This window comes from Phascolarctos cinereus, unplaced genomic scaffold, assembly GCF_003287225.1.
Source record: "Phascolarctos cinereus isolate Bilbo 61053 unplaced genomic scaffold, phaCin_HiC Scaffold_9;HRSCAF=440, whole genome shotgun sequence".
In the NCBI taxonomy this organism is placed as follows: Eukaryota; Metazoa; Chordata; class Mammalia; order Diprotodontia; family Phascolarctidae; genus Phascolarctos; species Phascolarctos cinereus.
Genome location: NW_027556402.1, coordinates 22,593,012 through 22,618,678, shown reverse-complemented (window position 1 = coordinate 22,618,678; position 25,667 = coordinate 22,593,012). Strand labels below are relative to the sequence as shown.

The window sequence follows — 25,667 nt, the reverse complement described above, 5'->3', positions numbered from 1 at the left end:
TTTTTCCTTGGGAATCTCCTTATCTATATGGGGTCCCAGCTGCACAATCAGAGTACAAAGTGTATGGCCCCTGTCTTGACTCTCAAGGACGTACAGGAAGGCCAGCTTGGGGCGCAAATGCTACATTATGCCAGATCAGGTAGGGGGGCTTCATCCTTGACACATTCAGGGCTTCCTGCATGCCCTGGGTCCAGTGTTTCTGGAAAATATGGCAACTCAAAAAAACAAGTTCAAGGGACCCCTTAACAGTCCTTAACCCCACCTCAAAGCACAAGCCATCCTTGCTTCCAGCCCCGCCAGCAGCATCATGCACATGAGACCAGGCCCCCAGCCCCTGCATCTCTAGCAGCCAAAGCTATTGAAAAAAAATTTTTTTACGAATTCTTACCACCAAAGTCCTTAGCATTGTAAAATGGTTCAACATCCAAAACAGGTAAGTTTTAATTAGTGGAAATGACCCTGAAGAAGGTGGCTTACCATGGACCTCACCACTGTTTCCAAAGGACCACTGGGCCTTTCCATCCAATTTACAACTGAAATCTCTATGTGCTGTCCCACCCCCATGCACCACTGGAATCAGTTCCTTGACAGACTGTTTTAGTTGTCTATTCCTAGCACTTAACACACTGATTTCCACATAATAAGCATCTAAATGCTACGCATCCTTTGGAGCATGTCCAGATTCCCTAACACAGAGGTGCGCTGTGTCTCCTACCACATGGGTGTGGGTAGCCTTCTTTAGCTGGCTGCCTAACTGGAAATGGCCTCAACTTTAAAACTGATGGGACAGTCTCTCTTCCCAGCTCAAAATCTTTCTTGACGGTTCTCTTACATGGAGAATGAAGATGACAGTTCACCTGCTGTGTTGATGCCACTAACAGGTAAGCTCTACCACACTGGTAAGACTACCACATTTTTAACCTGGCTCTGTGAAATGGGCCTGCATGTGTTTGTTTCTACTCTCTGTCATTTGCCCTCAGTTTCAGGCTCCAGTGGTAATAACCTCCACCAGACCCAGGAATTCGAGCTATGGAGACTTCGGAGGCAGGATATCAGGTGGGATAGGACAGGGAAGCCTTAGGAAGCTGAGATACTTGGGACTCGGGCCCAATGGGTTTTTTGGACTTGGAACTGGGAAAGAGGAACCGAGGTGAATTGTAAATCTAATAATCCCTCCTCTCCCCAGAGACTGAAGTATAAGGGAGGAGGGGGATTATGCCTCCCATGTGTTGGGGGAATAAGTCTGTATGTTTGTGATTATATTTTGAAGTAAATATTTCTTTGTGAAAGCTCATGTTAGTAGCTAAGTGGAACTGAGACACAGAAGAAAACCCTTACACAGGAGAACACCATTAGTAGGGAATGAAGATATTTGCAGAGAGCCTAAACATCCTTAAATCCCCTCAAGAGTTCTGAAGAACTCTCTGAAAGGCATGAAAATGAAACATACCTGGCCTTCAGGCAGGAGGTACCAGGCAGTCTATCTTATAAAATAAATGCTTTTTACTCCATTCAAGAGGGCCACCCGATTGCCCAGAATGAGGGCTGTCTATATAAACTTATTTCTTCAGCACAACATTAGACATAAGAAATTATAGGAAGCCAAGACCTCTTTTTTTAAAGCTGATGTCTGGTGAATAAGAGTTCTTCCCCCAAATTCCAAATTATTTTAATATATTTACATATGTATATATACACACAAACATATATATATATTTATACATATATATATTTGTACATATATGTGTATGTATGTGTGTATGTATGTGTATATGTATATATACACATATATACATATACATATGTATATGTATATACACATATATACATATACATATGTATATGTGTATATGTATATACACATATATACATATACATATGTATATGTATATATACATATATATTTACACACACATACTATATACATATATGTGTGTGTATGTGTGTATATATACATATGTATATGTATATATGTGTATATATACATATACACACATACATATGTATATGTATATATACATATATATTTACACACACATACTATATACATATATGTGTGTGTGTATATATATATATATAACCAATGTTAGAATGGGAAAGGGTACTCCATATGCCCTAGATCCTGAAAGTACTGAGGTTTTTTATAATAGTTTTAGATATTTTACTAATATCCTTCAGAATTAGCTCTGCAAACAACATGTTCTTCTGTTATTTTGTTATTGTTATATTTAAGTAACCAGAAGAAGTAAAAAGCTTTAATTTACTAGATTACCTGAGGATCGGAGTACTCTGGATAATTAAGCCTCCAGACTAATCCAAAAATTTTTCTATTTCAAATCCTGGTGATGAAAATTTTCCTAATGTACATTTGTATATTTTCCTGCCTTAGTAAGCAGAATACGATGCATACTATACCAAACACAATCAATGTTTGGTCTTGTGGTGCCACAGATTATTTGCCAATAATTCTGCTTGGATGGTATTATAGAAGTAGAATGCTTAGCACAATCTAAAACTTGAGGAACTTGTATTTGTCTATTTTTGTGGGAAAACAAGTCACCAGGTCCCGGTGACAAGTCATAATACCCTGATGGTCTTTTTAAGTATGGGTTAATTTGCATGGCTCCACAGAAGGGCATGAAGGAAAAGTCATTTTCTCACCCCCAAATGAAATAGCACACAGAATGGAAGAAGTTGTGGCTGGGAAAAAACACAAGGCAGTTCAAAGAACAGACTGAACTCAGTGTCTAAACTGGCTGGCAAGGGGTGGCTAGATATAGAGAGATGCAAATGCCTCTCTCTGGAGAAGAGGCCATCTCCCAGCTGAAAATGAGCAGAAGAGTCAACAGCTAGCAGCTCAGTAGATGATCAGAAATGGCCAACAGAGACAGATTGGCTCAGCAGAGAGGCAGCAGGTTGCAATGCAGTGGGGGGGGGGGGGAGTGAATAGCCCAGAAAATGACACCAGCTTATAGCTCAGTGGGGAAAGTAGCTCAAATTTTCAGTGAAGAAAATAGCCCCCCAGACAATGTCAGAGGCCCAGCAGATAAGAGCAGCAGTTCTTTGGGAACGAGCAAACAGTGGCTTCAGAGACAAAGAGGGGGTTCAGCTATGATCCAAACCTAGGAACATGAGCTTCCACAGCTCCAAGCACTATTGCACGTGGGTTCCCTCTTACCAGCAGCAAGGAAATCTGGAAGAATAAGTGCCCCTGCAAGGGCATGGGAGTATTCTCCTTCTTATTTACCTTGCTATTAGTTAAAGGAATTACTTTTTTCTACGAATTAATATGTCCTTTCTCTTGGTGTAATGAAAGAAAATGTTGGTGAGGGCTGACAAGCAGTGGTTTTGAATAGATGCTAACTCAAGTGTGTCTTGAACCTGGGTGGAGCTCTCAGGCAATGACTGTACATGTAACCCAGGAGGGGGGAGAGGCACTGAGTTAAATTTAATAAACCCCTCATAAGTTTTTTTTTCTTATTCAATAAGTGTATATCCAACACCCAATCTCAGGATTGAAAGAAATTTCAAGGTTCAACCCATACCTGAACAATAATCACTGCTTCAAGACTTCCGGAGAGGAAAAGCTCCTGTGTTCCAAGAAAGGCCCTGCCACTTGGTGAAAGCTCAAACACCTAAAATAGGTTTCTCTGAAACTACCACCCATTGCTCTTACTTATTCCTTCTGGGGTCTAGAAGGATAAGATTAATTCCTCTGCCCATGAAACAATCAGAGATCCTATTCCCATCCACATACACCATGCGTCTTTTCTCTTCTAAGCAAAACACCTCCAGGTTGCTTCAATCATTCCTATAGGATGATCTCAAGCCCTTCACCATTAGCCAGGCTGCCCTCTTCTAAAGGGCAGCAGATTCATGTATAACGTACTGCTGCTTTCAGATGGGAAGAGTTTGGTGCTCAAAGGGGCAGAAAAAGAACTCTGTCTATGAAAAACTGATAAAAATTGACTTGCAAAAAAAAAAGTCTCATAGATAAAACATGGAGAGACACAGGCTGTGAAGAGGATAAAATGGAAAATAGCCCCAAGATTAACGGACCTGTTTGAAGGCAGAGAAATGACCAGGCCTCTAGGACACTGTGGTCCATCTGCTTTTTTGCATGGGACTGTTGTTAGAGCATTAAAAGTTATAACTGACAAGGTTATAAATCAAATAACTTTAGAAACTATTGAAAGATTAACGACCTGACAGAAAGGTGGACTTCAGGAGTTTTGCATCATAGGAGAAAGATGAATTACTGTTCATCTGATCTGATCTGAGGCACCTGGAGAGGGCAAAGTAGTCAGCAATGAAGGTGATGATTGTGAAGGCACCTGCAGGAGAGGCAGCTGAAAAGGAGTATCAGCCACGGTGCTGGAAGCCCCCGGTTGCTTTCTGCACTGGCTGAAGAAAAGGCAACAGAAACTGCCAGGGAGCTCAATAGAAGAAAGCTGATCTCTGAGGTCAGGCTGTGCTATTGCCTTCCAGCACCATCTATAGCATGAGAGGTTCTCTCTACTTCCCTCTCTGGTGTGAGAGGGAGACAGAGATGAAAGGTCTTTCATCTGTTTTTCTGTTAGCTCTACTTCAAGAGGGCAGCTGGATGGGGCAATGGATAGAGGGCTCTCCCCTTTCCTGGAAGACTTTTTAATAAGTTCAAAGCTGGCCTCAGACACTTACTAGCTGTGTAACCCTGGGCAAGTCACTTAACCCTGTTTGCCTCAGTTTCCTCACCTGTAAAATGAGCTCGAGAAGGAAACTGCAAATATTCCCCAGTATCTTTGCCAAGAAAACCCCAAATGGGGACACAATAAGTCAAACATGACAAATTACTGTTGAACAAGCATATAGGTTTTCCCCACTTATAGTCCTGGCTAGGCCTCAACAAGTGTGCATTCTCTCACCTGGACACTGTGTGGAAAGGATGACTCAGTTTTTGGGTAGTCTGTGGTATTTTGATCATTCCTACATTTTGCCTACAAATTCCTACATGCCTACATTATTGTTAAGTGAATATGTTTAAGAGTTATAGTGTCATGATGACTGATTTTGAGTAAATGGGAAGCTTACTAGTTGGAGCTTGGGAGCTAATGTAGTGAGGAATAGGAATGTATACCCCCCACAGTAGAGTTACTCATAGCACCCTATACAAAGTTTGAATTCTAGAAGCATGATTTTCCCTCACTGGGAATCCAAGAACTACTAGCATGAGGGCAGGATGCCAGACCAGAGAGCAAGAGTAAAGGCTTACTCCAAGTACTAGAGGTAACAAATGACCTTCCTAAAATGTTAACTCTCAGAATGGATACTCCATCAAGATCTGAACAGGTTATCACTTCCCTCAGTCAGAACCTAATGGCTCCAGCTTAATTCAGCCTAAAATCACATTAATTTTTGGCTGCACTTTCATGATTGATAGTGGTCAAAGGACAGGAAATTTTCAAAAGAAAAATTATAAACTACTGAATATTAAAACAAACTCCAAATCTCTAATAGTAAGAGAAATACTCCTCAAAACAACACTGAGGTTTCACCTCTTAGCATGCAAATTGGCAAAGGTGATAAAAGATAGAAATAGTCAACGTTGGAGGGGATCATGAGGAAAACAGTCACATTAATGTACTAATGGTGGAACTATGAAGTGGTCTACCTTTATAGATATCAATTTGGTAATATTCAAGTAAAGGTTAGCCTTTGACCCAGTAACCCTACTACTTAGCATAAAACCCAAGGAAGTCAAAGAGAGAAACAAGGGCTCAATATATACCAAAAATAATCATAGCAGCATTCTTCGTCATACCAAAGAACTGGAAACAAAGTAGCTGACCGTCAATTGTGGAATGGATGAAAAAATCTATGGTATATGAATATGAAGAAATAGTATTATGCAGTAAAGAATGAGGAATCCAAGTGTCTCAGAAAAAAGTATAAATATATATATATATATATAAACTGATACAGAGAAAAATAATGCAGAACCATGAGAAGAATATACATAATGACTAAAAAAAGAGAATTAAAAGGTTCCTAAAAGGAAACCAACTCTAAGTAACTGAAAACCAAAAATGGGTTTGCAGAACAGATGATAAAACATACCTCCAACCACCCCCAACCCCAACCCCAACCATAATAGAGGCAGATGAAATATTATATACATGGTCAGATGTGGTCACCATATCACAGGTTTTTGCTTAATTGCTTTTCTTTAACATACTACAGGTTCAAAGAGTGGAGGGCTTGCTGTTGAAATAATTATGAGAAAAGGTAAAGACAAAAAGCATCAGTAAAAAATATTGTTAAATATAACTTCATATGGCTGGCTTATACTGGGCTTTACAGTTCCCTAAAACACCTACATCTTTTTCAAACTAACTGCTATCTAGCCATGTGTCCCCCTTCTTATAGCTGAATTTAAAAAATCTTCCCCACTGGAATTTTCAGGCAGAGAAGAGATATCCATTTGTCAGGTAGGTTAAAGTAGGAATCTTTTCTGCTCTGGACTGTAGTTAACGGTTGCTGAGGTTCCTTCCAACTCTATAATTCTGTGATTGTGTGAAATGAAGGGTGTGATTGATGAGCACCTCTCCCATTCTGTACAGTCTTGCAAAGATCACTAAAAGTGGCTCACTACCTATCTGGGAGCCCAATCCACTTAGGAACAATAGAAACAAATCAACACCTTGGCCGTATCTGAAAATGGATGATCCATTCTGCACCACTGTTCCAACACTCCTTGACAAAAGGCACCATGCTTCATCATCAGTCCTCTGAAGTCATGACTTGTCACTGTATTAATCTTAGGAAGTTTTTTCCTGACATCAAGACCAAGTTTCTCTCTTTTCAGTCACCATCCATTGCTCATTTCTGCCCTCTGTGGCTAAACCCAAGCCAAAACCCTCTTCCATGAGATGCTTGAACACTGCTATCATGTTGGACTCAAGATGCAAGATGAGATGTATACTTTTAAATGAAGCCAATGTGTGAATTTGTTTTGTCTGACCTCAAATATCTGAGACATAGATCTTAATTTTCCTTTCTTTTTTTCTAAGGTGGGGGGAGAAAGAGAGAGACAGAGACAGAGAAAGAGAGGACAGGAAGCTCGGAAAGCATCACAGACCACTAATACAGCTTTCAAAGTTACACGTTGACATTATATACACAATGAAGCTTAAAAAGAAAACTATATAATTTCATGTACCATCTACAAGGTGTAAATGATTATTTTAATGAGTGTTAAGTGCAGAATTTTTATTAAAGAAAAAAATTGCTACCACGACCCCTGAATTGTCTTTGGGTTCAACAAACTCCCATTTCTTTAAAAGATCCTCACATGGAATGGACTCAAGCCCCTTTATCTTTCTTCCTTGTTGCCTCCTCTGAATATTTTGCAACTTATAAATGTCCTTGCTAAACTTGTACTCAGAAACAAACACAATACTGAGGATGTAATCTGATTCTGATGAGGAAAGGGTACAGAGAGAAGATTGCCTCCTTATTCCTGGAAGCTATGCCTTTCTTAGTGCAACCCTAGATCAGATCAAACTTTTTGGCATAAGTCTGAAGTTCAATAAAACTCTCACATAAATTATCCTTTCCACATCACGGAGGTTAGGGATGAGCACCCCCACGACCTGGAAAAGCCGTGTAAAATTTCTGGCCCTCCCTTTGTACCAGAGAAGTCTGAATTTCTTCTTTTTCTTTTATGGGATGTTTACAGTATCTTATTTTAAATTCTGGGTTAAATATCTGGCCATAGGCTATATGTAGGCAAATATTAAGTAAAAATACTTTTTCTGTGTCATCTGCTGGCCTTCATGCATCATCTGAGGCTTCTGTAAAACTCCCAAAAAATTCCCATTTAATATCTTATGTCGACCCATGCTATATTGAAAACTAAAACTGTGATGGGGAAAGTCGCAATGGAGAAGGGATGACTTAATTTTTCAAAATACTGTGTTAACCACATCTTACCCATCTTATACTTGTGAAGTTGATTCTTTGAGCCCCAAGTATAAGATTTTACATTTGCCCTTATATCTTACTACATCATTATTTATCTTGGGTTTCAACTGTCTTTTAGCAATATTTACTGCCATTTCTAATCCAAAGATCACAGAAAAATCAAAGAAAATAAAACTTGTCCCTCCACTGTCCATCATCATGCCCATCCTGAATATCCTGATCCTTCCTTTCTTTGATCCCTTTTTAAAAATCCATTATACCTGAGAAAAATCCATTTTTGGTTGTCCTTAATATGCCTTTCCAGTTTTGCCTCATTCTGAGATTGAGCACTTTTGACACCATTCTGTATTCATCCGTTGCTGTTTATGTAAGAGAAGGGGTTCCCCACATACATATATACTTAAGTCAGCGTAGTCACTGAATACCAAGAATGAAATGGCAAAGTGTCAATAGGGTCTACAGACGAATCTATTTACTGATACCTTTACGGGATGCAAATAACCTTTCTGAATGAATCAAGAAAGCAGCAATGCAACTGACCAAGAAAACAAATGAGCTATCCTTCTGGAAGCCTCAGATAGCTAAGCTTGAGAGTTGAGAGTGTGGGGATGGTTGCAAGCCAGGTGCTTCCTGGGGTGGGGATGGGGAGGGCAAAAAAGTTGGGCCTCCTTTAAAACAGATTTTGTTCTCTGCTCTACTGTATATATGGAAAGTATTTAAGGAAATAAATGGAATTCATTCCACCATCCATCTCATTCTTAAATAGTTCCTCTCCCTCCCAGGCTGGCTTCTGATGTAGAATTTTAATTTATGAGACGAATGAATGTATGTATGTATGAATGAATGAATGAGCATTTATTAAACAGCCAGTGTTAAGGCATGGTGCCAGGCGCACAAAGACAAAAGCCAAACATTCCCTGCCTCAAGACGTTTAATGGGGGAAAGACATCATCTCCATATTTGAGGGTATACAAAATGAATCCACCACCTTGTTGGGAGCAGGGAGAAAAGAATCTAGCTTCAGAGGAGCAGTGTGGCAGTTACATCAAATCACAAAATTGGGGCCCTCAAAAGTCAAACCAAAGATGTCAATAGGCTATTATTCACAGAGGATTATGGGAGAAAACTTTCAGGTAGTGGAGCAAATTACAGATGGCAATCTTTGTCTTCTTTTCACTTACCATTTATCTGTCTATAGACAGGCAATGGACTTACACTGGGGTTATCATTTAATGTTTCATATACTTTAAAGCCTTTTTTGGAAAGAGGACACATTTTACACTGAACAGATATTTGTTTCTTAATCATATCTCATGAATACGTATGCCTTATACAGGAAGAAAATACATAAGCACAGTGCTAGGCGCACAGATGTACATAATAAATATTTTTCTTTATTTTTTAATTTATGGAATAAAACAAGCATTTTATAACATAGTATAATAAAAAAGATGATTGTACATTAAATTGTAAATCTATTATATACCACTTGCTGTTCCTTTTAAATACCTAATAAAGTTATCATAATAATAAATACTTTTTGATTGATAGGTCACCCAAAACGTCCTAGTAAAGGACCAATTCACTGGTGATTGAACTGACAATAAACTCTCTACTTTATGAGAAATATAAGAATGATACAAGAACTCATATTCTTTTACCTACATTTCCTTTCATTGATAGAGAAGTGCCCAATTTAGGTATAAAAATGACTTTTCATCAAAGGAACATATCAGCCCCTGTAACATATCCCAACACCATTTCTCTCCTAATCCAACTGAACGGGGTATGCTCATATTACTTTAGAAACTGACCCGAGTGCCTTATAATCAATAACTGTCTTCACAGCACAAGGAAGAGGAGCTGAAGAGTGAAGCAATTTTCCAAAGGTCATATAGCAATTCAAGGAAGGACTCCTCTCTAAAGCCTGACATTTATGGTTCCCTATCCATTCATCCAATCTCAGGACTACTGTTTAGGTAAATTGGGTACCTGCAGTGATGATTGAACACAATGGCAGATTCCTCAACAATTCCAGCCCATGTTAGTTAGGGAACAAGAGGATACAGTTTAACAACCTCATTAAGAAAGCAGACTTTCAAAATTCTCCTTGAATTAGGTGCCAAAGTCAAAACTTGGATCATAATTTGCATCTCAATTTCCCAGTGAAGAGTTGCCAACATGTAAATTGACACCAGCAAGTTCATTAGTTATTCTGTCTTCCACTAATAACCCAAGCCATCCTGCACACAAAGCATTCTCACAAAACAGCAACAATGACTAGAATTAACAGGCCACAATGGCCCCACAGAGGAGGAAGACCAACCTCTAAGAAGCTTTTGGTGACTGTTGACTCTCTTCACTGGGGGCTCTCTTCCAAAGCAGCAGGGGCTTGGCATACAACAGATGGGAAAATCAGAATTTAGACCGACCCCAGTATCCCCTACTGTAGGGGAAATATCATGAAAAAAGAAAAAGGGTAGCAAAAGACAAAGTATATTTTAAGAGAAATTACAATTCTCCCTGTTGAAAATTCTGAATCCTGAAAGTCTTAGACAAGACCCGACTCTTTGCCAAAAAAAAAAATTGTATAACCAATTTAATGTAAATATAAATAGCAATAAAAATAAATTAAGACTATGTAATTTTAGTGACCAAACTCGGCACTAGAGAGGAGCCTAGAAAACATTCCTGCCTCTGCAGAGGTGGGAGATAACAAGAGTTAAGTATAGGAGAATTTGTCCAATTCAATGAATGGTTTGTTAGGTATGCTAAACTTTTTTCTTTTTTTTTTTCTTGTTACCAGGGATGAGTCACTATGTAGCAGTGGTGAGGGGATACATTCTGAAATAAAGGTGATCTAAAGGCAAAGTATAATAAGAATTTTAAAACTTCATGTATTCATACATACGTGTTGATGATGATAAATGGAATGACATTTTGCATGGTCTTTCAGTATCCTATGGGGAGGGAGGGTGGGAGAGGTGAGTAAGAACCCAGTTACTGACTCTCCACCATCCAAAGATCATCCTACCTAAGTCTAGACATAATGACTACCAGGTGATGATTTTTTTTTCAACCACAGGAATTCAGAAAGACTGTCTGCTAAGGTATAGAAGAGCTGTAACCTGGGTCAATAGTGGGAGTGCCACACTGGTACTCCCTGGGACCATGGATTCCTGAGCTAGTAGAGCATACAGCATAGAAACCATGATGGTCCATGCATATGAGAAGACCACATATGAAACCATTTTTCATGCCAAACTCTCCCTGGTGGAAGCGAGGGTGGTGGTGGTGGTGGTGGTGGTAGACAGGAATGTGGCAGTGTACACTATGAAATAACCTGGATGCAACAACTTCAGGATAAGGGAGGCAAAATCCTAATCCAATATGGTATCAGGGACAAGAACAGCTAAAAAAATTTACAGGCAACAGCGGGGGAACCTGGTGGCACAGTGGATACAGTGCTGGGCCTGGAGTCAGAAGAACTCAGTTCAAATGCAGCTCCAGGCATTCAATAGTTGTGTGACGCTGAGCAAGTCACGTCACCCTATTTGCCTCAGTTTCCTCATCTGTAAAATGTGCTGGGAAGGAAATGGCAAAGTACTCCAGCATCTTTGCCAAGAAAACCCCAAATGTGTCATGAAAAGGCAGGCATTACTGAACAAAGGACTCAACAGCTCCCAAACATACCTATGTACCTAGGCATACAGAATTCTATTATATACATTATTATACAGTCATTTGGCAAGAAGGTACTGACTACCTAATTGGAAACACAGGACTTTTGACTTCAAATCCAACCTTTCATGTACACAGTACCATGCTATCTCCATGCATTCCAGGTGCCAATCAACTCTTCCTAAATTATAAGACAACCACAGTGTCTAGGTACACATAGGGGAGGGAAGAAAGGAATAAAAGCATTCATATAGGCCCTACTATGTGCTACTGTTTTTTTTACAAGTATTGTCACATCTGATCCTTACAACAACCCAGAGAAGTAGGTACTACTATTATTATCCCCATGTTATAGTTGAGGAAACTAATACAGAAGTTAAATGACTTGTCCAGGGTCACACTGCTAATAAACATCTGAGGCTGGCCATAAACTCCAGGACAGGCACTCTACCCACTATGCCAAGAGGTGAGGCCACAGGGCCTGATGACCTCTACCCATCCTCATCATTTATCTGTCCTTGAAGGTTACCTAGGTTCAGCTTGACATGGTTGACCTCTTAATATGGGAAATCAGCTCTCCATTCTCCCAGTAATTGGCCATTCACCCCCAACCCTACTTCCTCCAAGGAATACTGCTATGTATTAGAGTTACTGGTAAATTACAGTAAGATGATAAATTATCACCACAAATACAAATAGTTGAGAGGCTAGTATTTAAACATCTTGGGGACATCTGCAAAGTGCTTCTTTGTGACAGCTGCTAATTGGATGTTTTACATTTCACTGTTTTTGAGCACAGCTGACAGTGCGCTCTCTCACACGCTCTCTCTCTCTCTCCCTCCATCTCCTTCTGTCCCTCCTCTACTTCCTTCCTTTTCCTTCCTTCCCTCCCTGTCTCACTCTGTGTGTCTCTCTCCATCTCTCTCTCTCTGTGTCTCTGTGTGTGTCTCTCTCTCCCCCGGCCCCCTCCAGCAGCTTCTCTCTCCCTCAGCTGAGATGCTGCTGAAAGTCACCGCTGCTTCTGCCACTACAACCCACACCCCCCAATCCTATCCAGGCACCACCCAGCTACTCCAACACCAGAGAAGAAAAGACACACAGCAAGATGGCCCCATTCCAGAAACAGGCATCCCTAGGAGGATGCGAGCTTACAACTACCACCAGGTCGGGAGAAGTACCTGACACTCGGGGCAGCCCAGAGAGGCAGGGACTGATGCCCTTTTAGTCTATGCCTGGCATTGCAGCCCTGCACATGATTATATTTGTCACCCCAGAGTTCACAGCCTGAGCCATTGTGGACAAGAAGAAACAGAAGATGACTGCCGTTGCTCTGAAGGGGAAGGCAGGAGGGCCCTCCCTTCCAACACACAAGCCTGAAAGCAGGTGCCAATCCCCCAGTTTCCAGGTGCTCAATGAGAACACCAGCTGAACATACCCTACCTAAGAGAAGGCACTATGGATTTGCTACTAAATCTTACTAGCACTTATGACCATCTGATGATATCATTTAAAGTGATCCGGAGAATATGTGGAAAGGCTCACCTTAACATTTCGTTAAAATCGATTTCATAATACAGAAAAGACTGTACAGGATTTGTTCCTAATGACATTCAGAGAACTGGATTCTTAATCACTGATTTTCTTTTTGAGACACAAAGGAACTTAGCGATTTTCTGCTCTAACACCCTCCCTTCACAGACGTACAAATAGGCCTGGAGACCTCACATAGTGAGTTAGCAGTCAAGCTCAAATTAGAATGCATAAGGAGAAACAATTTTTTTCAGAGACTGAGAACAAATGGATTATTTCTCTATTTTATCTGGTTACAGGGAAAAGGCACATAAAAGACATACCTATCTTTGGAAATTCAAGAAAGAAAGGGAAAAAATATGGTGGAAAGCATTTCATTCAATCAAAAAAGGCAATTATTAAGTTCCTATTATGGGTCAAGCATATTAGTGATAAAAACATGTAAAGGAACAATCCCTGCCCTCAAGGAGTATATAATCCAACTGGAAAGGAGGATGGGTGTGTGTGTGTGTGTGTGTGTGTGTGTGTGTGTGTGTGTGTGTGTGAGAGAGAGAGAGAGAGAGAGAGAGAGAGAGAGAGAGGGGGGGGGGAGGGAGGGAGAGGAGGGAGGGACAGAGAGAGAGGTCTTCAAATAATTGAAGGGCTGACACCTGGAAAGGGTTTAGATTTATTCTATTTGGCCTCAGATAACATAATAACAAGGATGCGAGCTTACAACTACCACCAGGTCGGGAGAAGTACCTGACACTGGGGTAGCCCAGAGAGGCAGGGACTGCTGCCCTTTTAGTCTATGCCTGGCATTCCAGCATTTACATTTCGTGGTTTTTGAGCACAGCTGACAATGCATGCTCTCGCTCGCTGTCTGTCTGTCTGTCTGTCTGTCTGTCTGTCTCTCTCTCTCTCTCTCTCTCTCTCCCTCCCCCCATCTCCTTCTGTCCCTCCTCTACTTCCTTCCTTTTCCTTCCTTCCTTCCCTCCCTGTCTCACTCTGTGTGTCTCTCTCCATCTCTCTCTGTCTCTCTCTCCCCCACCCCCTCCAACAGCTTCTCTCTCAGCTGAGATGCTGAGAGTTGCATTTAGGTTTGATGTGAGGGAAAATTTCGAAACAATTAGAACTAATCAACAGTAGAATGGACTGCCTCAGGATGGAACGGGTTTCCTACCATTAGAAGTCTTCAAGCAAAGGATGGAAGAACCCTTGTCAATCACGCTGTTATAAAGATTCCTGTTCAGATATGGCAAAACAAGATGGCCCAGTTGGTCAGTCAATAAACAATTAGTAAGCACCTACTATGTGCCAGGCCCTGTGCTAAGCATGAGTGTTAAAAAAGAAGCAAAATGGTGGAGTTGTGACATGAGCCAACCACTTTGGAAAGCAATTTGGAACTATGCCCAAAGAGTTATAAAAATGTGCATACCCTTTGACCCAGAAATACCACTACTAGTGGTCTGTATCCCAAAGAGATCAAAAAAATAGGAAAAGAACCCACACGAACAAAAATACGTATAGCAGCTCTTTTTGTGGTGGTAAAGAATTAGAAATTGAGAGGATGCCCATCAGTTCAGGAATGGCTGCACAAGTTGTGGTTTATGATGTAATGGAACACTATTGTGCTATAAGAAATGATAGCTGACTTCAAAAAAATGTGGAAAGACTTATATGGACTGATGCTGAATGAAATGAGCAGAACTGCTTCGGTTTGAGAGGTTGTGACCCCTCAGAGACTGGAGTATGGGACAGGTCGTCTGGAATGAATTCACAGATTCAAGCATTCTTTAAATCAAGGTGGCAAAGATTTATTGCTTTTCAGCCGCGAGGATTGTTAAGGATCCTGCAATCTTAAAGTGGTACAGTTAAAGTTTATATAGGATAAAATACAACAGAACATGTGCCAAATATGCTAACTAGGGGATTCAGGGTGGGATTAAGGAGTGGTTAAGGAGTGGTCAGTTCTTAAAGAAACATGCATTTTTTATATCTACTGAGAAGGCATTTTACCCAGAGTCCACTGGGAAAAGCCCACAAGGGGGGGGCCACATGGAGGTGTGGTTTTAGGCCTGCTACATCACAAAGTTAACTAGCAGTCAGGGACAACTGAGAGTTGTCCAGTCTGCCACCAATCAATGTCTTGTTTGACAAGAAGAGATGTAGGGAGCATACATATGTCTTAAGTCTAGAATATAGTTACTGAGGAGTCCAGGATGTAGATAATGAGGTAGGGCGGTAGTATATCTTTATGACCCTGTGCAAAGCCAGTTCAAACTAATAATTCCTTCAGGGGCTGTTTGTAACTGCACCAAGGAGAGAGATAAGGGTCTTGCTGGGGCCCACTCATGAGTAATTACTAGGCACAGTGTCCTTGGGCTGGGGAGAAACTGTCAGGGACAGTGTTTCTGAGGCTAGGGAGAAACTGGGGTCCAAGTACAAGCACCCAAGCACCCCATCAGAACCAGGAGAACACTGTACACAATACCAGCCATGCTGTGCCATGACTAACGTTGGTAGACTTGGCCCTTCTCAACAATGCGAGGATCTAAGACATCTCCAAAAGTCTCATGACAGAAAATGCTATCCGTCCTGGAGAGGGGGGAAGGGAAAAAGCTTATGGAAGTGATTGTTGATAAATCAAAATAAATTAATAAAAAAATTAAAAACAAACAAAAACAAAGAAAAAAAGAGGCAAAAGATAGTCCCGGCCTCAAGAAGCCTAAAATCTAACACAAGAGACAACAAACAGGTTACATACAGGATAAACAAGAAATAATGAACAGAGGGAAGGAACTAGGAGCTGGGAAAGGCTCCCTGTAGAAGATGAGACTTTATTTGAAACTTAAAAGGAAGCCAGGGAAGCCAGCAGGCAAAGATGAGCTGGCAGAGTGTTCCAGGCATAGGGGACAGCAGAGACATGCCCAGAGCCAAGAAACGGAGTGTCTTGTGCAAGGAACAGCCAAGAGTCAGTGTCACTAGATCAAAGAATACATGGTGGGCTAGAAGAAGACTAAAAAAGACAGGACACAACTATGTTATAAAGGGCTTTGGATACCAAACAGAGGATTTCGTATTTGATCCTGGAGGCAATAATGAACTAATTATCTGAAGTGGGGGAGTGATAAAGTTGGACCTTTGCTTTAGAAAAATCATTTTGGTGGTTGAATGGAGTATGGATTACAGCAAACAGAGATTCTAGGCAGACAGATCCGCTAGGAAACTGAGAAGGAGAGGTCAGATAGGTAGGAGGAGAACCAGGAGAGACTGGTGAACCAAAAACCAAGAGAGAGATGGCTGCTGCCCTTTGTTCTCAAAGAGGACCAAAATGACATCAGTATAAGAGCATATCAAGAAGAAGGGGTACTCAATAGTGTCAGCAGAGGAGTCAGGGCTTGATGATTCCTCGTGGTGATGTACAACAGAAGCTCAATCAGGTGGGAATTAGATTAATCAGCTTCTGAGGTCCTTTCCAACTCTGAGATTCTGAGATCCAGACTCAACTACACAAATATTCATTATGAAGAAAATAAAACTGGAGAAGAAACATGTATAAAACCTTTTAAATTAGTTTAGGATTGCTTCAATAGTCCCCATAAGGACAAGGACACTTTTCAATTCATTCCACTTCTCCAGTGCTCTCCAGTGGGTTCCATCTCCACACCAGCGTTCGGATCCACCCTGAGGCTACTCATTGATCGGTGAGTCCCTGCCTAGGATCGTTGTATCTTGGGGAGCCTTAACCACGATGCTTCTTTTACTTCCACCTGAGTGATTCACCTCCACACCAGCTGCCTTGCCCAGGCACCCTCCCATTCTACCTTCCTCTCCTATTTCCAGCTCCTCTTTAGGTTTTCTCTTCCCTTATTAGAATGGAAGCATCCTGAAAGTAGAAACTGTTCTGTTTTCATGTTTTTATTGACCCGGGGCTTCGCACAGTACCCAGTACATCAGAAGCAATTAATAATGCTCCGTCAACCATCCAGATCCAAGAACTAGCGAGGCTTTTTCTTACAGAGACACAGAATGGTGAAATGGTCATAATATGGCACAGGCCTGTTGTTTCCCATTTAAGAAGTAACTTAGAATTCTCCATGGAAAACCAAACCACATTGCCAGAAACTTTCCTAGAATTCCCTAGACTATTTAACCTCCTCATTTTCATTCATTACAAATCAAATGTGCTTTTGACCTAGTAAAATGGAAAACCTGTCACAGGATGTTTTTAAAAAGAGAAGCTCAGGGAAACAGGTCAGTTCTATAGGTAACGTACTTTTTTTTAAAGCAAAGGCACGAAATGGAGACTCATACAGAATGTTCTTTGTGTTCTCTGTGTGTGTGTGTGTGTGTGTGTGTGTGTGTGTGTGTGTGAACACTCTATTTGAGTGTTTCAGTTCGAGATAAAAAGCAATTAAAAAAACTTGAGAAAATATTTTTGCATATAAAAAATGAGTGTTTGTTTAGGGTCCCCTGTGTCTCAAAAAACAGTTGCATTGTGTTCCCATATGCTAAGAATAGTTTGCTCAAACATAGCATAGGACCAAAATGATGTCTAACAATTCTCTTTCTCCTCTAGGAAAAATCCCCTCCATACTTCAGAGAGAAACAGCTCCATAAAAACTCCTCTGCCTTATGGCCTCAAGAGAAATGAAATAACTTGGGCCTCAGAAGTTATCAGATAAAAGCAAACACTCCCATATCAGGCATTGAGATAACTGGGATCAACACAATTAGAATGACAAAAGCAGCTGGGGAAAATGTAAAGGATTTCTACACTCAAGAGCCCACAGACAAGACGGATTTGTGTTTTTACCATCATTTAAAAGCATATCTTCCCCAAATGCAGCCCATCACATGCCATCTTCATTTAGCAGAGTGAAATACAGCCCTACGCTTCCCGGGAAAGGACAGGTGTTGAACAGGAACACTTGATCTCTCCTCAACAACATTCAGTGTTCTGGGCTTTGGAGTGCCCACCCCCCCCCAATCAAAATTGTCTGGGAGAATTAGTGTCAAGATAAGATTAAATCCACTTGGTGATTTCCATCCACTTTTGACTCAGCCAATACTTGGGAACTAGATTCTTTTGGACTCAAGCTTTCAATGATCTACCTGAAGACAGGTAGACCATACAATGGATAGAGCATTAGCGCTGATGTCAAGAATTCAAATTCAGCCTCAGACACTTACCGGCTGAGCAAATTCTGTCTAAGTTTTGTCATCTGGAAAATGAGAAGAACAGCACTTGCCTCCTAGGGTTTTGTGAGGATAAATTAGATAGTATTTTAAAGGGTTTTGCAAACTTTAAGGTATTACATAAATGCCAGTTGTTTTCATCATTATTACTATCCTAAGATAGAAAGGCATAATCACAGCTTTATGGTGATACATGGCTTCTTCCAAGGATAACAGCTGTGTTCCAGAAAAGACAACTGAGAAACATCCTTCTTTTTGAAGCATTCCAAACATCTGAGTAAAAACTGTTAAATATTTCATCAAGAAAAATAAGGAAAGTGTAATAGTCAAAAGATATGTGAAATAGTATTTGGTCACAAAATGAAAGTGGGGGACATTGAGAGGACATCCATAATGACCTTCAGCCAGCCACAAAGGATCACAGAACAACAGTCCAAAAGAATCCAGGACCCAACAAGCAGCCAAGTCAAAAGGGATGGACATCACCAGGTAGGCACGTGAAAACCAGATAATCTCCAAAGTGCAGAGTTGGAAGTAGCTAGCAATTTTGGCAGCCTCTGGGACAAAATTCAGCCAAAACACAGCATTGGAGCAGCTGAGCAAGGAGATGATGAGAAGGAAGACACACTGTCACTTACATGTCTGGTATCGGCTCAGCTCACGCAGGGCTAGGGCTTCTGAGTTTTCCCAAGGCGGGGCTCTCCAGCAGCACCAGGAAGAAGCTGGCGAGCAGGGAAACTCCCCTCCCTTCCACCCCCATCAGTCCCATGTTGCAGTGCTCAGGAACAAATCATAAATGTCATTCCAGCAAAAATAAATTAGCATTTGTCATATGTCTCAAAAATAACTGTAGAACTGTAAGTTATCTGTATTGGAATAGAGGCTCTGGATAGAAACAATACCTATCATAATTCTCTTTATCACTTATTAGTCACCTTTGTGGCATCTGCTAAGAACTTAAATAACCGTTTGAAAAATGTTCTCAGAAATACAGGCATGAGAAGGCAAAATCCAAAAATGTCAAGGCTCAAGATTTCCTAGAAATCATTCCAGTGGAAATGCACCGTAATCATCCCAGACTGAGAAATGACCTTAGTGACTGTTGGTGGTCAACTTTGGTCATTACTGGACACCCAGGACCAGATCGCAATTCTTTCTTATATTAGGCTCTCACATCGACCAAATGTCAACTTCAAACACTCTGCAACAAGAAATCCAAAAACAGAGGCAATAATGATGTAAAAATGTACAAGCAAACTCTGAGATCAATTAACAAAATCCATCTTTCTATAAAAGAATCGAGATTTTAAAAAATGATTTAGGATTAAAATTAGAAGGAAAACAGCTGAGGAAATACTGGTAACAAATTTCTCTAATAAAGGTATGCTATCCAAGGTATACAGGAAATTGTTACAACTATAATATGAACAAGAGATACCTTCCAATAGATTAATGATTAAAGGATATAAAAAGTCACTTTTGAAAAGAAAAAAGGCAAGCTATCAACAATTATGAAAAGATGGTACAAAATATTAATAAGAGAAAAACAATGCTGAGCTTCTATGTCATGCCTATCACACTGGTAAAAAAAAAAATAAAAAATAGCAAATGTTGGAGGTAGAAACTGGAATGACAGGCACACTAATATGCAGTTGGCAGAACTGTAAGTTGGTTCAACCATTCTAGAAAACAATTTGGAGCTATTCAAAATAATTCACTAGACTGTGCATGTCCCTTTGACCTGGTGATACCTCTACTAGGTATATGCCCTCAAAATGTCAAAGACAGAAAGAAAGAAAGAACCCAAGAGTGTATTTTTTTTGTTTAAAGCAGGACTTTTTGTTATAGCAAAAAACTGGGAATAAAGTAGACATCCATCAGTTAGGTAGTGGCTGATCAAAAGTACCTAAAATGATATGTCAATTAATGGAATATTATCACACCATGGGAAATGCCAAAGGGATGGAGACAGCAAAATCTGGGAAGATTTTTTTGAAAGGATATAGGGCGAAGTGAACAGAAAAGGAAGAACAATTTACACAATGAGTATTATATTATAAATGAAAATAACTTTGAAAGACTTAAGAACTCTGATCAATGCAATGGCCAGTCATGACTCCAGAAGACTGATGAACTTGCTTCCCACCTCTTAGGAAAGGAGTCCCTATGCTTTTGCACTGGCTGTCCTTTGGGTCTCTAATCCAATTCCTACCAAAGCTCTCTCTTCCTTCAAGCACCACCTTGAACATGCAGTCTTTCTTGATCCCCATTGGCCAGTCCCCTCCCCCTCCTTAAGTACCATGCATTTAGTTTGCATGTATTTTGTATATATGCTCTCATTATCTAAGTGACCTTGGTCAAGTGACAAACTGTGAGCCTCAGTTTCCCCATTTAAAAAAATGAAGGGTTTCACCTTAGATGACCTCTAAGATTCCTTCCAAGCTTTAAACAGATGATTTTACGGATTTTAATAGAAGTTGGTCAATTTTTTGCAAATGTCACCCTAGATCAGTAGGCTGAGCGTGTAGAGGCAAGAAGGAAACTTCTCCCTGCCTATGACATACAACATAGTGTATGAGGGAGGCTAGGGAGTGCCAAGATGCCTGAGTTCTAACCCAAGACTTGCTGCTCCTAATGATAATAATTGTAGCCCATACTCCATGATGGGCATGTTGTTTACAAACCAGTTACTTGTAGACATTTAACCCTCAATAAGCTATTTTACCTCTCAAAGTCCCTATAAGGGAATTAAACTATAGAGCCTTGCCACATCTAATATTCTACAAAATAATGCCATCATATCCAGTGCAGAGAGAAAATAGCATGGTACCAAAAAAGTTGAGCTAGAAAAATCTACTAGAGATATGAGACTAGGCAAAGACAGAGAGATATCGTACTATTCCACAGCAGTGACAGAGCAAATGTTGTCTGGAAGTAGCAAACAATAAAGTATCAGTAAAAACATGAAAGTGGGTGCAGGATCCGCTGCTGTGGAAATAAAAGCAGAAACAATGAAGGATGATGGGAAAGTAACTTCAGTGACAAATAACTAGATGAGCTGAAATCACTGGCCAGTTTTTGTCCTTGTCCCCATGTGGATGCCAATACATTGAGAACGGATTTACTCTTCTGGAAACTGAGGTCATTTTCAGATAGCTAAAAATAACTACATACACCATCTTTTCTGGTATCTTACCTAAACCATTGCTTCTTTAAGGAATCTTACACGTCAAATGAACTCACATGCCCCCAAGAGGGGGAAAAAATGCTCCATGACCAACCGGGCTGGGATGATGACGATGTCACAAAGTCATAAGGAGACCATGTTCTGACTGCCAAGAAGGCCATTTTCAAATGAGCCAGATCAATACCAAGCTGCCAGAGGAACTCTTCAGCCCTTTTTAGTTCACTTGAAGGGCTGGCACCAAAGAAACAAACACACAAACAAAAGCTCAATCTTAAGCAATCCATCGAAATCTCTTGAAAGGAACAGGCTGTGGTATTTCTGTAGGGAACATTTTTTTAGATGTGACCTTTAGGTCCCGCTAATGATGTAAGAATTCAGATGCCTACCCAAAGCTTATTCAAATACTAATCTGTTAAGTGTACTCAACTCAACCTGATAAATCTTACACAGAGGGGTCCTCTGCTTGCTGGTTCTACATAAATCTATAAATACAAAGGTCCTCTCTCTTTCTAGCCTTTCAGTCCCACCAGAGGAAAAATGTCTGAATGGATCGTAAGATTAGAAGAGTGTGAAACCCAGAAACAGCTTTAGGCAAAGGCACCAATGGATTTTTGGTTTTAAATGGGCTAGCCAGCCAGCAGCATGACAAGCAAAAAGGGAGAGAGGGAGAGCACTACATGAAAGAATTATGTTGTTTGTTGGGTTTTGCTTATTTTTTTTTTAAACTCCACTTGGCAATGGTCCTAGATCACGGCTTTGGGGAAGTAATGTATCTCCTTGATGAAAAATGAGCTAACAGAGATTCCATTGATACCCCACTCATCAGCTTTGTACATGTACTCAGGTTTTACCCTACACAAGAAATTGAACACAAATTGATTTCCTGAACTTCACAAAAAAAAAAAAGAGGGAAGGGGGTGGGGAACAAGGAGTAATTTTGTTCAGATGTATGCTACCATGGTACAGGCAGGATAACATTTCATTCTGACAATGTTAAGCATAGCTACCAACTGTTTTAAATGCATAATTGAGCTTTTCCTTCGTGAATAGAAAGTAATCTTTTGAGGCAGGTTATAAATAAGTCGTCAGAATGCTGCACCAAGTTTCTATACTGGAAAACACCAGTGAGTGTTTCATCAGTTAGCATGAAGAAAAGGTCAAGACTGAAATAGCGTTTTTGAAAAACAGCTTTCTCCTTTAGTCAATCCTTCTCCCTGATATTTATAGGGTAGTCAGTCAATAAACATTTATTGAGTGCCTACTATATGCCAGGCCCTGGGCCAAGCACTGGGATACAAAGAAAGGCAAAAGACAGTCCCTGCCCTCAAGGAGCTCACAATCTCATGGGGAAGACAAGATGCAAATAAATATGTAAAACTAAGCTATGGAAAAGATAAATAGGAAATAATCAAAAAAGGGGAGGGGCAAAGAAGACCAAGAAGGAGTGGTCAAATAGAATGAGCCAGGTGCGATGGAGCTGCTGTGATGCTAATTACACAGAACCCTAACTTGATGAAGAAGACCTTAAGCCCCTGGGGGAGGTGACTGAAGAGCTTGAGCGGGACCTGAGAACTACACAGATCATCAAAGCCGCCCCAGTATCAAAGATGAGCTCTCCTTTGAGGACCCAGCGATCGGTAAATTCACCAATGTGAGGATAGCAGAAGGAAACAAAATACTGGCCAGATCCCTGATGACTGAGCAGCCATAGCCAAGGAGAGGGAGGCCACTGAGTGTACCCCACACGCCATCTCCCACCAGGCCCTACAGAACTGTCACCCGGCCCTCAGCCTGGTCAGTATCCTTACCAGCGGCTGCCTCTACCAGGTCCTACTGAGTAAGAGACGCTAGCGCTTCCTAGCTATGAAACGGGTAATTCAAGAATGTCAGGAGAACAAGCCCCAGCGAATGCTGATACCAGAAAGGCCATCTCAGGATCTACTAGAGATCTTCCACATCTAAGGCCCTGCAGTCAAGAGGAAGAATGAGCTATACAAGATGGTGGAAGCCAACAGGCCCTTTGCCCACTATCACTGATTGTGAGGTATAGGAAGGGTGGAGTCACGAGGGGAGAGTCTGGGACCATTGCTCAGCCTCCTTCCCCTCCGCTGCTGGGAAAGTCAACCTCAGTGGGAGGGAGATCGTTCATTTTCACCATTTGGAAGAGAGGGCAGCAGAGATATCAGGCTGAAGAGTGGCTGGAACTTCAAATTCCTCTCTGGTAGCCTTGCCACTATTAACTGGCCTTACCAGATTTTATAACAAAGCATCCATTTAGTACCACTCGGTAACAGGCAGGCAAACTGTAGGGGAGGCGCCTGGGTAGTACATTACTCAAGCTGGGCCATCCTGCGTGGGCCACCCTCCCAACCCCTCACCTCTGGCCAGTCACACTTCCTTCATGCAGATGAAAGAACACAGGCTTGGCTCTGCAGAGGAGCACAGCAATACGTTTCCTATTCCTCTGTTTTAGCTGAACCCTTTGCTGTTGCAAAAGAGCAGCAGCATTCACTTTAGAAAAGGTTTATTAGAAAAATCCTAAATCGGATCCTAATAAATTACATATATGTGTATATGTATGTAGGTATACATGCATATGTGTTTACATATGTGTATGCATACATACCTATACACCCAGATACAGATACATACATACACACACGTATATTTTTTAAAATCCCACACTAAACCAGTGTTTTGGTCAGCAGTTCATTAAAACTTGTCTGGATAAAATACCTTTGGTCAAAAATCACCAAAAGCAATAAACCCAGTTTCTAGCACTGAAAAAAAAAAAGCAGGGGGGCTCAGAGGAGGTACTAGATTTAAGAGGGATTGGGGAAAGGCTTCCTGTAGAAGGTGAGGTTTTAGCTGGGACTCGAAGAAAGCCAGGAGGCAGAGATGAGGAGGGCAGGCATCCTAGGCATGAGGAACAGCCAGGGAAATGCCTAAAGAGACGGAATATCCCATTGTGTAGTTTTTTTTTCCTTTTTATAACGTATCCTACTATTTTACCCTCGGTGCTTTTCACAGACTAAAATTACACCGACCAGCTTTATTTCCTCATTTTCAGTTTAGGGTTTTTAGAAGAAAAAAGGCTACTTGGTGGCACTGGGCCTGAAATCAGCTAGACCCAAGTTCAAACCTGACCTCAGAGACTTACTAGCTGTGTGACCCTGTGCAAGTCACTTAACCTCTGTTTGCCTCAGTTTCCTCACCTGTAAAATAGGTAATCTACTTTGCAGGGCTGTCGTGAAGATCCAAATGGGATAAAACTGGCAAAGCATTTAAGAGTGTCTGACACATAGTAAGGGCTTAATAAACACTTGTTCATTTCCTCCCCTTCTAAAAAATTTTTAATTATCTGTTATGCTCTTCCTTATCTGAGTTACTTATTTTTACATTTACATTTTTCTCCAAAAGATAAAAATAGACATTCTTTCCTTATAATAATAATGAAAAATACTTGAAAATACCATGAGAAGAAATATAAGGGGAAGAAAATGGGAAGCGGTACATTTATGAAGTCACTCACACTCTTCCCCGACTGCCCACACCTTGGGCCTCCTCTTAAATGCTAGGTCTGCTATAAAAAGGAGCACTGTGGGGAGAAACACCAGGTTAGAGATGATCTTGAACTCTGGTGACTAAACTGCTTTTGAACAAACAGAACTATATTAATTCAAAACAAATGCAGCAGCCTGCTGAAACATAAGGGCGCTGCAGGTCTCATTTTTAGGCTAGCATTTATTTTTTAGTTTTTAATTATCTGTTATGCTCTTCCTTATCTGGTTGCTTATTTTTGCATTTTTTCCCAAAGAGATAAAAATAGATGCCCTTTTGTTTCCTTATAATGAAAAATACTTGAAAATGTTATGAGAATAATTACATCTACACAATCAGAGCATACTGCAAAGAAAAACTAGTCACTAGGCCTAAAGGAAATTTGCTACATTCTAGTTTTCCTTTCTATTTTCTTTCTTAGCTATTTCTCTTAGAAACTTGTATTTAAACACAATTTAGTGTCTATTAAGGTCATTAATGAACTCTGGATGTATCCCTAATAATGGGCAACTCTGCCATAAACTCAAGTTTGATCACAAGAGGAACTAGAGGAAAAACTACACTG

The 25,667-nt window shown here is 40.7% G+C and overlaps 1 protein-coding gene and 1 pseudogene across 1 annotated transcript in view; one reads left to right on the top strand and one right to left on the bottom strand.

The window, feature by feature from the left end:
- Positions 1–25,667, bottom strand: part of FRAS1 (Fraser extracellular matrix complex subunit 1) — a 479,438-nt gene that overhangs the window by 403,524 nt on the left and 50,247 nt on the right.
- Positions 22,999–23,578, top strand: LOC144455307 (small ribosomal subunit protein uS7m pseudogene; annotated as a pseudogene).